The 15,915-nt window shown below is 34.9% G+C and overlaps 1 protein-coding gene across 2 annotated transcripts in view; it reads left to right on the plus strand.

Annotated features, from left to right (window-relative positions):
* KCNH5 (potassium voltage-gated channel subfamily H member 5) overlaps positions 1–15,915 on the plus strand; it is a 351,127-nt gene that overhangs the window by 264,462 nt on the left and 70,750 nt on the right. The window lies entirely within an intron of this gene.

Raw genomic sequence — 15,915 nt, forward strand, 5'->3', positions numbered from 1 at the left:
AAAATTTTGGTCCCGGGTGTGAAAGGAAAATATCTTGGGCCCCCAAGATCACTAAGGAAAATTCATGCTAGAAACTGCTTCAGGCAAACCTGCCTCCCATTCTATTCAAAGTTACTAAGATAGATGCATATCTGATTTGCCTCCTTTGGAAAGGCTAAGCATAAACTCAAAAGAATGCAACCATTTGTGTATCACCCATCTGTGACCTGAAAGCTCCCTCTCTGCTTCCAGTCTTCCTGCCTTTGCTTCAAGTTGTCCTGCCTTTCCAGACCGAACCAATGTACTTCTTTACGTATATTGATCGATGTCTCATATCTCCCTAAAATGTATAAAACCAAGCTGTGCCCTGACCATGTTGGGCACATGTCGTCAGGACCTCCTGAGGATGTGTCATGGGTGCATCCTCAACCTTGGCAAAATAAACTTTCTAAATTAACCGAGACCTGTCTCAGATTTTCTGGGTTCACATGGGCCAGGACCACCATCTTAGTCATTAGACTTACCTGCTCATGAATCTATCATAGAATCATAGGGTTAGAGTTATTAAACTAAGACAATCTCTATCTAAGTCTTTTAATTGTAACTTCAAATTCTCAAGAGAGCTATGTTTGTTTATGGATGGTTTGGATGGAGGGGTTGAAAATTGTTATGGGATTGGGAAAAAGAGCATAAATGAGGACAGGAATAACATAATTAAATCAATTGAATAAGAAAGAGAGTCTTTCACACTTGAATTAAGATTCTATTTTAAGTACAATCAGTTATTTAAAATCCACTGTAGGCCGGGCATAGTGGCTCTTGCCTGTAATCCTAGCACTTTGGGAGGCCGAAGTGGGCAAATCACTTGAGGTCAGGAGTTAATAAATCTGTCATCAGCTTCAACCTCCATTTCTATGTTATGCTGCCACCACAATAATCTTCCTAAGATACAATTGTGTCCATCTCCTCATTAGTATTTCCAGTATCTTGAGGATAAAATGTAACTACGAGTATGGCCCAGGAGGCCATTTGGATCTGGTTTTTGCTCTCTTTTCCAGCCTGATTTGTGTCATTGTCTATCTCTACCCTATTCTCACCGTACAGAATTGCAGGAAATTTCCTGAGTTTAACAAAGTTCCCTCTTCCTGGCAGGTTTTTGCATATTCTGCTCCTTTAGAATACTTTTTCTCTCCTTTTTAGTGATTTGTCTCTTGCTTCCTTGTTCTATTTTATTTTTCCCTTATTGCCCTAGTCTGGGTTAGATGCCTCTATTCTGTGCTTCCACTTGGATGCCTATGCAGGGTTCTTAGTACCCACTATTTTTATCCTTCCCCTGTTAATCCTCCCACTGCACAGTGACCACTTGAAATTTCTTGTTCCTTTTTGTCTCTCTGTCATCTATGACAGGATCTCTTCAATAGGTTCTCAGTAAAGGCTTATGAGTGAGACAGATTAGCTAGTACAGCTGTTACTTGGTATCCACTAAGGATTGGTTTCAGGACACCCTCACAGAGACCCTACTCTGAAGATGCTCAAGTCCCTTATGTAGAATGGTATAGTATTTGCATACAACCTATGCACATCATCCTGTATATTCAAAATCATCTCTAGATTGCTTGTAATTCCCAACACAATGTAAATGCTGTGTGCATAGTAGTTTTATTGGTTAGGGAATAATGACAAGAAAAAAATGTCTGTACACATTTAGTACAGATGCAGCCATCCATTTTTTCCCCGAAATATTTTCTGTTTGTGCTTCATTGAATCCATTGATGAGAAACCCACGGGTATGGAGGGCCAGCTGTACTATACTTTGCCAACAAACTGTTTTCATAATTGTTTCAGTTCTGGGTACCCAGAAAAATACGTTGTGTTCTGTTGACTCACTTGCCAATTTCCTCTATGCCCTCTGTTCCTCCTTTGTCTAGAGGTTTATAGTAAAATGCATTTCTCAAAAGACTGTAGCTTTAGCTTAGATCTGTTATAGGCAGAAGAAACATTTTCCTGCTGTTAACTAGGCAATTTTAACAAAGAGAATTGAGGGGGGAACTGTGTTAAGTGTCTCAGACTACACATGGCTCTCTGATAAGTTGCTCCTTTCTTGTTCTCCATCAAGGATCCTCAGTACCAAGAAAGAATCTAACTTATACCTGGTAGTTGACCATAATAAGAAAACTTTAAATTACATTCATTGAAGGAAATTTAGTTTTAATTCCTAAAGTGGAGTTGCTTTTGTCATCAGCTAGAATGAATGGTTCAATAAATCTGAATTAATTAATTTCATTAATACATAAACATTTAAGAATTAAAAGAGACTTAAAGAAAGAAAAACCTTATCTTTCATTAGTAAATGAGCCCCCACCCACTTAAGTAAAATGTAAAGCCAACAGATCCATATTGATTTTAATATTCCTTATCAAACTTTTAAAGTATATTTTTGAAAAATACACTTGGGCCTCTTTGAAAATCTGATTAAAACACCAATAATTATTAATGGAGTGCTCATTATTTTGTATACATTATTATATCAAGTCATTTAATAGCCCTGTGAAGAAAGTAATTATTGTAGTCATGTTACAGATGAAGAAACTGAAACTCTGTAATATCACGTGGTTCACTCTGGGTCACAGCTAGTAAGTAATTGGTGGGTACAGGATTGTAATCCAGATCTGTCTGATATTATGTGCATGCTCTTAACCATCAAATTACAAAAAAAAAAAATGATGCTCTGGTTAACAGGACTTTTGAAATATATTTTTGAAATTATGGTACAACTATTTGGTTTAATCTTAATGGAAAATAGAGTACCTATATTACCTTTACCAGTTTATTTGTTTTTATTTTTAAAAAAAGATTTCTCTAACACCACTGCCAAGAATTAGGCACCATAACAGTACACATTACAAAAACCCTTCACTAAATATTACCTAAGGTACTTAGTTAAGTATGAATTGGCTAAATAGCTACTAAGTATCTACAAATACTGTCCTTCTCCAAGTAACTGGTTTACCATGAGGGAGGTGTTTAGGACTAAGGAGAGTTGAGCCCAGGGTGTGAATGCCATGAGTTCTTAGAGCACAAGATAGGGATGTTACATTCGACTCTCCTCTCTCATCTGGGTTATGGAAGAGTTCAGGGTCTACTGAGATGGTAAATGTTACAGTGGAAATGAAGCTTGCTTTCTTTGTGAGGTGTTTCCTAATTTCTTTAAATTAAAAACAGTATTTTTCTTCTGCGCTTTGCACATCCCAATCTGTATACACTTACTTCCTTTTCTTCTATTTTGTACTTTTTTTGGTCTGTCTCTCTTACAAAATTAAAGACTTCTTGAGAGCCAGATTTCTATTTCCTGAATCTGCCTATTCCCTCACGGCGTAAAGCAAATGTTTCAACTTTTGAACAAAAAGTCCAAAAAACTTAAAAAAAATGTTTTAAGTGGTAGCATTTTATTTTATAAATAAATAATACAGCATAAGGTAAAGGAAAAACGAAAGACAAGTAATAATAATACAAGAACGAAAGAAAGAAAACCTGTGCTTTTAATCTCACTCCTTTATCCCTGTGATTGCTTTTTGTTTCCCTATACGCTTCTGTGATCACTGCCCTTACTCATATACATTTCTATCACATCAACACAGCTTTATTGAGGTATAATTGATACACAAATATCTGCACATATTGAATGCACACAATGTAATACCATTACCGTAACTGAGGTAATAGACATATCCTAAAACTCCCATAGCCTTCTTCTGTCATTTTTTTCATGGTAAGAACACTTAATATGAGATCTACCCTCTTAACAAATTTTGAAGTTCACAGTACTGTGTTGTTAAGTGTAGGCTCTATGTGTACAGCAGATATCTAAAACTTAATTCATCTAGCATAACTGAAACTGTATAACCATTGAACAAAAACTATCTCTTCCCCCATCTTCCAAGCCATGACAGCCAATATTATATTCTCTGCTTCTATGAATGTGACTATTATAGACACTTCATATGAGTGGGATCATGAAGTGTTTGTACTTCTGCAACTGGCTTATTTTGTTTGGCCTAGTGCTCTCCAGGTTCTCCTATATTATTGCAAATGACAGAATTTTCTTCTTTTCAAAGGCTGAATAATATTCCATTGTATGCATATACCACGTTTTCTTTATCCATTCATCTGCTGATAAATACTGAGGTTGTTTCCAAGTCTACCTATTTTGAATAAAGCTACAATAAGCATGAGAGTACAGCTATCTCTTTGAGATTTTGATTTCAATACTTTTGGATACATACACAGAAGTCAGATTATTGCATCATAGGTTAGAGTTAGGGTTGAGTCAGGATGTCAGATTCATTAATTGAATGAGGAAGAAAAGACAGCTATTATTTCTCACACTTCACAGTTGCAAAAGTTGTACGACTTAGTTATAATATGAACAATATCGTAGGCTTCAACTCTAAATGTTTTCTTAGAAAAAGAAGACAGGAGAGTTTCAAGATGTAATTGATTTCCAAAATAGTCTTTTGCATGGATTTCTTTTTTATAATATGCCATTCCTTTTCTTGATTTAAGCACATATTTGGATTTTTGTATGCAGTCAATTTGTTCTTAACACTAATAGTGCCAAACTCAGGATAATCAGCATGTTTATTAACATTTCTTCTACCTCCTTAAAGGTAGCTTCTTACTGATGTCAGGATACCTTCTCTTTACTTCTGCTTCATAAGAGTTATTTGGCTCATTCTTTGTGTGTGTAAAAAAATCTACAAGCTAAATCAGTTATTTTTTTAATAGATAAGAATTATTATTTGCTTCTCTGAAAATGTCTTCAAGCTTGTATCTATGATGATTTTTAACATAATGACTTTGGACATCAATCATTGAAGACTGACAGACGTCTTTTCTAAATGTTTTAAAAGATTTTATTCTAATAAACCTATATAATTTCTTAGTTTCAATACTCATTGTTTTATTCTTTCTCTTCTTCCTTTTTAAAATATTACTTTATGACCCTTGCAGTTTGTACATAGTTGAATCCATTTGAAATAATATAATTAAAAACATATACTTTTGGACGCATGTAATTATAATGAAGTTTATGAGCCAAATGCAATGATAACTTATAGTGAAGGACTGACTAATAAATAAAAGTGAATACAGTTCAAGTCCAATATTTCTTTATTAATTTCCTATCTGGTTGTTCTATTCATTGTTGAAAGTGGGTTATTGAAATCCCCTGCTATTATTGCATCTCTATGCATTTTTTCCCACAAGTCCATTAATATTTGCTTTGTATATTTTGATACTCCAATGTTGGGTACATATATATTAACAATTGTTATATACTTGATAAATTGATGCCTTTATCATTAAATAATGAGCTTATTTGTCTCTTGTGACAGTTTTTGACTTGAAATCTATTTTATCTGATGTAAATATAGCCACCCCTGCTCTCTTTTGGTGACTGTTTGCATGGAATATCTTCCATTCTTTAACTTTCAGCCCATGTGTGTTCTTAAAGCTAAAATGGTTCTTACAGGTAGAATATAGTGGGATCTTGTTTTTTTAATATCCATTCAGCCACCCTGTCTTTTGATTGGATAATTTAATCCACTTACGTTTAAGGGTATTGATAGGTAAAGACTTATTCTTGCCCTTTTGTTCATTGTTTCCTGGTTGTTTTGTAGGTCCTTTTTTTTCTTCTTTTCTTGTGGCTTACTTACTGTAAGTTACTTACTGTAGCTATGGTTATTTTTGACCATTTTGACTTTTAACCTTCATACTAGAGATCTGGAAGATTTATATACTAATACTATAGTAGTGGAATATTCTGCTTTTGACTTTGTATTGACTTCTTTTTTTTTTTTTTGAGACGGAGTCTCGCTCTGTCACCCAGGCTGGAGTGCAGCGGCGGGATCTCAGCTCACTGCAAGCTCCGCCTCCTGGGTTCACGCCATTCTCCTGCCTCAGCCTCCAGAGTAGCTGGGACTACAGGCACCCGGCTATTTTTTTGTATTTTTTAGTAGAGACGGGGTTTCACCGTGTTAGCCAGGATGGTCTCGATCTCCTGACCTTGTGATCCGCCCGTCTCGGCCTCCCAAAGTGCTGGGATTACAAGCTTGAACCACCGCGCCTGGCCCGACTTTGTATTGACTTCTACCAGTGAGTTTTATACTTTCATATATTTTCATTTTGATAGTTATTATCCTTTCATTTCCAGTTGAAGAACTCCATTAAGCATTTCGTATATGATGGTCTAGTGGTGATGACATCATGATCAATGGGGAACACTAAAGACTTTACCAGTAAGATCCAGCACAATGCAGGGATGCCTGCTCTTACCACTTCTATTCAATATAGCACTGGAAGTACTAGCAAAGGCAGTCAGACAAGAAAAATAAATAAAAGGCATTTAAAACAGAAAGAAAGAAGTAAAATTATCTGTTTGTAGATGACACGATTCTATATGTAGAAAAAGCCAAAGTTTCTACAAAAACCTTGTTAGAACTAATAAACAAATTTAGTAAAGTGGCAGGTTGCAAAATCAACTACAAAAATTGGCAACATTTCTATATGCAAATAATGACCTAGCTGAAAAAGAAATCAAGAAAAAATCTCACAATTGTTACAAAAATACATAGGAATGAATTTAACCAAAAAAGTAAAATATCTGTACACAGAAAACTATAAAGCATAGATGAAAGAAATCAGATGGCTCTGGGTATACCACCAATAAGTTAGCCCTGCTCCACAAGGAACAGTGAAAGAAAAAAAAAAGAAAGAAAGAATTGAAGAAGACACAAATAAATGGAAATATATCCTATATTCATGGGTTATAAGAATTAATATTGTTAAAATGTACATACTACCCAAAGCAATATACATAGTCAAAGCAATTGCTATCTAAATTCCAATGACATTTTTAAAGAAATAGAGAAAACAATCCTCAAATTCATGTGAAGCTGTAGAAAAAAACCCAAATAGACAAAAATCTATATGGAGAAAGAACAAAGTTGGAGGCATCACACTTCCTGATTTAAAATTATATTACAAATGTCTAGTAATTATAACAGTGTGGTACTGGCATAAAAAAGAAACATGGAGCAGTAGAACAGAACAGAGAGCCCAGAAAGAAATCCAAACATATGTAGTCAACTAATTTTCAGCAAGGGTGCCAAGAGGCCACAGTGGGAAATTAGTAGTCTTTTCGATATATAGTGCTGGGAAAACTGGATTTCCACATGCAAAAGGATAAAATTAGTACCCTATTTTCCACCCACACAAAAAATCAACTCAAAATGGATAAAACACCTAACTGTGAGACCTGAAACTATAAAACACGTTGATGAGAACATACAGGAAAAACACCTTGACACTGGCCTTGGCAATGACTTTTTGGATATAACACCAGAAGCTTGGGCTACAAAAGCAAAAATAAATAAGTGGAATTACATCACACTAAAATGTTTCTGTACAACAAGGGAAACAATCAACAAAATGAAAAGGCAGCCTATAGACTGGGAAATATATTTGCAAACCACATATATGTAAGAACTCTTACAACTCAATAGCAGAAAATAAATTACCCTGTTAAAAAGTGAGCAAGAGACCTGAGCAGAAATTTCTCCAGATAAAACATAAAAATTACCATCAGGTATATGAAAAGGTGCTCAAATCACTAATCATCAGGGAAATGCAAATTAAAGTCATTATGAGATATCAACTCACACCTGTTAGGAAGGCTATTATCAAAAAGACAAGATATAATAAATGTTGATAGGGTGTGGAGAAAAGAGAATCCTGGTATACTATTGGTGGGAATGTAGTTTGGTGCAGCCATTATGGAAAACAACATGGAGATTTATTAAAAAATTAAAAATAGTACTGCTGTGTGACCCAGTATCCCTCTACTGGGTAAATACCCACAGGTGATGAATTTATCACCTCCTACAGATATCTTCACTCCCATGTTTGTTGCAGTATTATTCACAATAGGCAAGATATGGAAGCCACCGAAGTATCCATTGATGGATGAATTGATAAAGAAAATGTAGTAAGTATATGCAATGGATTATTATTCAACCTTAAAAAAGAAAGAGAGCCTGCCATTTGCCACAGCATGGATGAACATGGAGGACATTATACTAAGTGAAATAAGCCAGACACATAAATAATATATTACTTGATCTCACTTATATGTAGAATCTTTTTAAAAAGTCAAATATACAAAGATAGAGAATAAAACAGTGGTGGGGGGGTAGAGTAGGGTGGGAGGAAATGAGTACATGTAGGTCAAAGGATAGAAGGTAGCACACATGTAGGATGAACATTTTTAGAGATCTAATGTATATATGAAGACTATAGCTAATAATATTGTATTGGCATATCTCAGGGATTGTGTTGGTTTGGTACCTGACCACCATAATAGAGCCAATGTTGTAATAGAGTCACTAATTTTTTGGTTTCCCAGCGCATATAAAAGTTATGTTCACATTATGCTTAGTCTATTATGTGTGCAATAACATTATGTCTAGAAAAACAATGCATATGCCTTAATTTAAAAATACTTTATTGTTAAAATATGCTAATGATCATCTGAGTCTTCAGCGATTTGTAATCTTTTTGATGGTGGACACTCCTGCCTTGGTGTTGATAGATGCAGACTCATCAGGTTGGTGGTTGCTGAAGGGTGGAATAGAGGTGGCAATTTCTTAAACTAAGATGACGATGAAATTTGCTGCATCAACTGACTCTTCCTTTCATAAAATATTTCTCTATAGCATGTGATGCTGACTGATAGCATTTTAGCCACAGTAGAACTTCTTTCAAAATTGGAGTCAGTCCTCTCAAACCCTTGCCACTGTCTGATCAACTGAGTTTATGAACTGTTATAAATCCTTTGTTGTCATTTCAACAATGTTCATAGCATCTTCACTAAGAGTAGATTCTGTCTCAAGAAACCACTTTCTTTGCTCATCCATAAGAAGCAACTTCTCACTGGTTGGTTTTATAGTGAGATTGCAGCAAGTCATCCACATTTTCAGACTCCACTTCTAATTCTAGTTGTCTTGCTATTTCTACATCTGCAGTTACTTCCTCCACTGAAGTCTGACGCTCTCAAAATCACACATGAGGGTTGGAATCAACTTCTGCCAAACTCCTGTTAATATTAATATTTTGGCTTTCTCACATCTCACATGAATCACAAGTGTTCTGAATGGCATCTAGAATTCTGAATGTTCTCCGGAAAATTTCCCGTTTACTTTGTCTAGATCCTTTAGATGAATCAGTATCTATGACAGCTATAGCCTTACAAAATATATTTCTTGAGTAATAAGACTTGGAAGTCAACATTACTCCTTGATCCATGGGCTGCAGAATGGATGTTGTGTTAGCGGGCATGAAAACAACATTCATCTTGTACATCTTCATTAGAGCTCTTGAGTGACCAGATGCATTGTCAATGAACAGTCATATTTTCAAACGAATCTTTTTTTCTGAGCAGTTGGTCTCAACAGTAGGCTTAAAATATTCAGTAAAACATGCTATAAACAGACGCACTGTCATCCAGGCTTTGTTCTTCCATTTATAGAGCAAAGGCAGAGTAGATTTAGCATAATTCTTAAGATTCTAGGGCTTTGGGAGTAATCAAGGAGTAGTGGCTTCAACTAAAGTCAGCAGCTGCATTACACCCTAACAAGTTAGCCTATCCTTTAAAGTTTTGAAGCCAGTTTTTGACTTCTCTCTATGAAAGTCCCAGATGGCATCTTTTTTAATAGCAGACTGTTTCATCTGCATTAAAAATCTGTTGTCTAGTCTAGTCACCTTCATCAGTTATTTTAGCAGATCTTCTGGATAACATGCTGCAGCTCCTACATCAGTACTTGCTGTTTCAGCTTACATTTTGATGTTGTGGACATGGCTCCTTTTCTTAAACTTTATAAACCAATCTCTGCCAGCTTCACACTTTTCTTCTGCAGCTTCCTCTCCTCTCTTAGCCTTTACAGAATTGGAGATAGTTAGGGCTTTGCTTGGATTTGGCTTTGGCTTAAGGGAATGTTGTGGCTGGTTTGATCTTCTATCCAGGCCAATAAAACTTTCTCCTTATCAGCAGTAAGTCTGTGTCATTTCCTTATCATTCATGTGTTCCCTGGAGTAGCACTTGTAACTTCCTTCAAGAACTTTTACTGTGCATTCACAACTTGGCTAGCTGTTTGGTGCAAGAGGCCTAGCTTTTAGCCTCTTTTAGCTTTTGACATGCCTTCCTCACTAAGCTTAATTATTTCTATCTTTGGACTTGAAGTGAGAGATTTGTGATTCTTTCTTTTGCTTGAACACTTAGAAGCCATTTTAAGGTTGCTGATTGGCCTAATTTTGATATTATTGTGTCTCAGAAAACAGGGAGGCCTGAGGAGAGGAAGAGGGAGTTGGGGGATGATGGATCAGTGGAGTATTTAAAGCACACACAATATGTATTGATTAGGTTTGCCATCTTATATGGGTGTGGTTTGTAGTGGCCCCAAACAATTACAACAATAACATAAAAGATTACTGATCACAGATTTCCATAACAGATATAATAATAATGAAAAAATTAGAAATACTGTGAGAATTACCAAAATGAGACACAAAATGATCACGTGCTGTTGGAAATATGATGCTGATAGACTTGTTTGACACTGAGTTGCCACAAACCTTTAATTTATATAAAACATAATATCTGCCAAGTGCAATAAGGTAAAGCACAATAAAATGAGGGTTATGCCTGTTTGTAATACAAATTTTTGTTAAATAGGTAGATTTTAGCTGCTTTCATCTCACAATCAAAAATATGTTAGATGATAGACATGTTAATTTGCTTTACTATAGTGATTCACTGTAGTGATTTTACTGTCTTTATGTATTCCATAATGTTACATGTTAAATCTCAAGTATATACAATAAAACTTACTAAAAAAAGAAGTGAATACATGGGTTAAGATCACTGTATAGAAAAATCTTCAAATAGAGCCACTATCACACCCCTAAACTCACAGAAAACTATCTAAGTAAAATTCAGATGATATTTTGTTTGGGACCTGTTGGATATATTAGTTAGCAGTTCTCACTGATGAATACCTATGGTAATTTTTATTTATGTATTTATTTTTCCGAGACTGAGTCTTGCTCTGTCACCCAGGCTGGAGTGCAGTGGCGTGATCTCGGCTCACTGCAACCTCCTCCTCCTGGGTTCAAGCCGTTCTCCTGCCTCAGCCTTCCGAGTAGCTGGGATTACAGGCGCCTGCCACTGTGCCCGGCTAATTTTTGTATTTTTAGTAGAAATGGGGTTTCACCATGTTGGCCAGGCTGGTCTCGAACTCCTGACCTCATGATCTGCCCACCTCGGCCTCTCAAAGTGCTGGGATTACACGCATGAGCTACCGTGCCCTGCCTAACTGTGGTAATTTTTATGCATTTATTTTATTTATGTTATTAACTCACCAAATAATGTGTCTCACATTTGAAAAAATAAATCTGGCTATAAAATCAGCCCCTTAGGGGACCATAATCCCTAAGCATATCGTAGTCTGTATTACTTCTTTAATTATGTTGTAACTCTGTCTCTGTTTTGCCTTAAATGTTCCAGTTTCCTACTGTATGAGTCTTTAACACTTATTTCTGTTTTACAATTCTTTTTCCTGTAGTTTAACAGTGAAATACTTCATAAGACTTGATGAAAAGAACTGAGAAAATATAAATAGACCAAACAACAACTTTCATGTTTAGCACAAGCTTTCTACTAATTTTAGGATTTGAGGGGAGGTTAGTTATCTCTTGCTCTAAAATGTTTATAGCAGAGACTACTTGTACCCAGCAGGAGCTGACCTAAAAACCAGCATCAAATGTTCTGTAGTCAAGAAGATGAACAGGAATTCCCAGCCCTGAAAGTGTGCAAAATCTTTTGTACAATAAAGAAAAGTGTTTCTTCATTAATTATTCCATGCATATTAGATGCATGCACGTTAGATATTCCATGCCTAACTCCACATTTTCACAGCGTATGATTTCTGAGATGACTTACAGTAAATGTGCATAATATGCTTCAAGAAGGACATTAACCAACTTTAGTTTGGCTGGTAAATTAATTAATTTTTTTGAAAGATGACCATATTTCCAGAAATGCGGTAAAAGTTTGTTGTGAATTGATTGCTTAATAGGTGACGTAGAAAGCCAACAAAGTAAACACACTTTGAAATGGTTGATTAGCTTAATATCCAGTTTACATATTGCATATCCTAATGAAAATTCTCTGTAATGAAACAATTAGTATTGCTTATTACGTAAAGTGAATTCTGATGTTGGGGGCAGAATTATCTACTTTTGTTAATTTTGCTATGCTTTTCTAAACTTTTTTGGGAGAGGAGCAGGAAATAAAGTTTATCATGCGTTCATATTCTAGTTTATTGCTATCCTCACTATATCATAGACTTTTTATTTTCCCATAATACCAAAAACATAATAATTTAATGTAATAATTTAAATTTAAAAATTTTAGGCAGAAATAGTGTAAGAATTTTTAATTTCATCAGTTAAGTTAAATAAAATATATAACAGATATTTGAATGATTCTTTAATTAAAAATGACCCATACTGGTAAGAAGAAATTACCTTTCTATTTTGAGTACCTTTAACCTGTTGAAAATGCACTTAATAATCAATGAATATTTATTTATGATCTATAAATCTATGTATATATTTTATGAATTCAGTTTTATTAAGAAGTATAATGAAAGACATTGGTGAAAATGGTTTGCTGTTTTTTAATATAGAAAAATTTGGAAAACAGAGTAGGAAGAAAAAGACGCATAAACATACCACTTAAATCCAGTTGCTATTATTATTTAAATGCATTTTATTTTAGTCTTGTATCCCTTTAGACTTTTAGCTCAATTTGTATCAATTGATAAATTTATATAACATAGTATATTATATGATATGGTTTGGCTGTCTCTTCACCTAAATCTCACCTTGAATTGTAATAATCCCTACATGTCAAGGGCAGAGCCAGGTGGAAATAATTGAATAATGGGGGCAGTTTCCCCCATACTGTTCTCCTGGTAGTGAATAAATCTCTTGAGATCTGATGGCTTTATAAATGGGAGTTCTCCTGTACAAGCTTTCTTGCCTGCCACCATGTAAGACATGGCTTTGCTCCTCATTTGCCTGTGGACATGATTGTGAGGTCTCTCCAGTCATGTAGAACTGTGAGTCAGTTAAACCTCTTTTCTTTATAAATTACCCAGTCTTGGGTATGTCTTCATTCTTTATTAGCAGTGTGAGAACAGACTAATAAACTATATATAATAGCATATACTTATAAAATACATTATACTTTGGTTCCATCAAGAGAATTGTCTTAAGAAAAGAAGATAAAGTAGATTTCTTAATTGACAATTCTTTTAGTCTTGACACCTCAGTTTCATTTTTATATATTTTGTTATAGCTGTAAACATATTCATATTATTCTTTATATATTTATTTCTTAACATTGTAAGTTAAGAATTTTTTGCATGTTATCTCAAAAGCTGTTTTAATTCTTTGGACATTGATATTTTACACATATTTTTACAATTGCCATAGCTATTGGACATATAGGGTTTAAATAAAAATCTAGGGTTATCATTAATAACACTATAATGAATATTACATGCAGTGGTTCTAATGTTTTGATTCTCAGACATGAAAATACTGAGTCAAAAGCGTTGATTATTATTAAGTGTACCATATATGAAAACCAAATAGCTGTAAAGTAATAAGCACTCATAAATGGTTAAGAGGTTATAATTGACAATTTAAGAAAATGATACAGAAATGAGTCATAGAGAAGTGTGACCTTTTTTCTATCTCTTGAAGGAAAAATCCAGTATGGAAAGAGTAAGAATAAAAAGGAAAAGAAATAAGAAGTAGATCAAAGCAGCCCTTTAAAAGCTTGCCTTTTTTTTTTGGTACCATCAGGAACTGTGGTAATGTAACAGTTGTTGATCTTTCCTGTTTACAAAGTATTACACATAAATTATAAGACAAAATGAAAACCATACATTGTTCCATAATGCAGAGAGGACCTACCATTTTGATGCATTTACTTCTGCGCTTTGTGTGCATATATGTATGTATGTTTGGGGGTGGGGAGATGGGGTACATAAAATGAGATTATACTGTGTGTATGGTTTGATATCCTGCTTTTACTATTTTATATAACCTTATATAACCTCCATGTCACTTGTAAAATTTATGATACCTTGTGTCTGCATACTATTTCATTATTTATTGACATTTATTTCTAATTTTTTGTGATTATAAATTTCACTTCAGTGAGCATTTTCATAAATAAATTTGGTACTTCTTGTTATGCAATTTGAATAAATGCCTATAATTGGGATTACTAGTTTGAAGAGAATACCACGTACAGAGTTCTGAAATTCATCTGTATAAAAGGAGGTAGAATTTCTATAACTGCAGTCTCCCTTTGGTTATTACGATGCTGTATAACCCTAGAGACTTTGTTTGGATGCCAGGTTTCTAATCTCCCTTCCTTGGGCAAATAAATGGGTATTAGATGGTTAATTCATTCATCAGTGTCATGAACTAAAAGGAACTTTTGGAGGGTCCAGAAACAAATGAATTGCTTAAGATTAATTAAATATTCATTATAGTTGTTTTATGCTGGTCACATGATCATGTGGTGGTTTTAATCACCTCTTCAGTCACGTGCATATTTTCTCATTCTGCCCTGAAGTCCCTCTTAAGCTTGAAATCAAGCCCCATGTTTCTCTCAGAACTTCCTAACTACCTAGGTGAGCAAAGAATCTGTAATCTCACTCACTCAACCTCTCTGTTTCTGTCTTGTCATTGTCTTTGTCTCTCTCTCATTTCTGTGGTTGCACATTTTCTTTTCTCTCTGGTTGTCTGGCTGGCCTGAAGGGTGATGCAAGTTCTTTCTTCTTCTTCTTTTTTTTTTTCCTGTTAGTTCTGATTTTAATCTGCTTGATGACGGCAGATAGTTGCTCACCTCTGTGATTTGAGTGCAAAAAGAAGAAATCATTAACAGAGTGTCTCTAGGAAGATGTTTCCCTCCTGGATATACTCCCCCTGTCTTTTTCACTTTAAAACTTTTCCTTTCACGCAGAAGTTGAACAAAGAATGCAGTTGACTACACTTCAGAAACCAGGGACTTTTATGGAACTGCCTCGGCAGAAAGGCCTTTGGGATCTTTAACCTTAGACTCTTTCTCATTCTTTTTATTTGGGCAACTAAGTATTTGATTTCAAATGATAAATGGTTGAGTTCAGGCCACCAGTGGGTAGTGCTCTGAAGTGAATAGGTGATTTCTGTGAGATTTCTAGAATGTTTAAAAGCCGTCTACATTTGATGATAGTATAGCACTTTTTATAGAACTGTTCATGGGATAACACATTTGAGTCTCCATGTTTTACTCAAGCTGGGTCCTTCAGCTTTGTCATTGTGGATGGGGAGCTCTTGAGCTGGACTCTGAGAACCTGTAAAGGTTGGCTAGGTAGAGAGGGAAGGGCATTCTTGGGGAACTAAGTCGTGGCAAGTTTTAATTGGCTTAGGGCATAATTCATAGTTACTGAATAATGTGTGTTTAATATATGTTGGATCAGCCCTAGATTTATTTACAGCAGATCCTTCTATGTTGCATTTTATTATCTTTACCAGAAGGCAAGGATGAAACTAAGTAGTCACCTTTGCTCCTTCTAGTCAAAATAGGAAAAGTTAAGGTGGCAGAAAATAATGAAATTATTTGTTAAAATGAGGTGTTTGGCTTCTCTGTTGGATCCATTTATTCATGTCACTCCAGATTTTCATCAATAACTGAATTCAGGGTGATATTACTTTCTGTATTATATGAAAGCATTGTATATTGTTATGTGTTTATAGATGTGG

The sequence above is a fragment of the Trachypithecus francoisi genome, unplaced genomic scaffold (assembly GCF_009764315.1).
Source record: "Trachypithecus francoisi isolate TF-2019V2 unplaced genomic scaffold, Tfra_2.0 Lachesis_group3, whole genome shotgun sequence".
NCBI lineage: Eukaryota > Metazoa > Chordata > Mammalia > Primates > Cercopithecidae > Trachypithecus > Trachypithecus francoisi.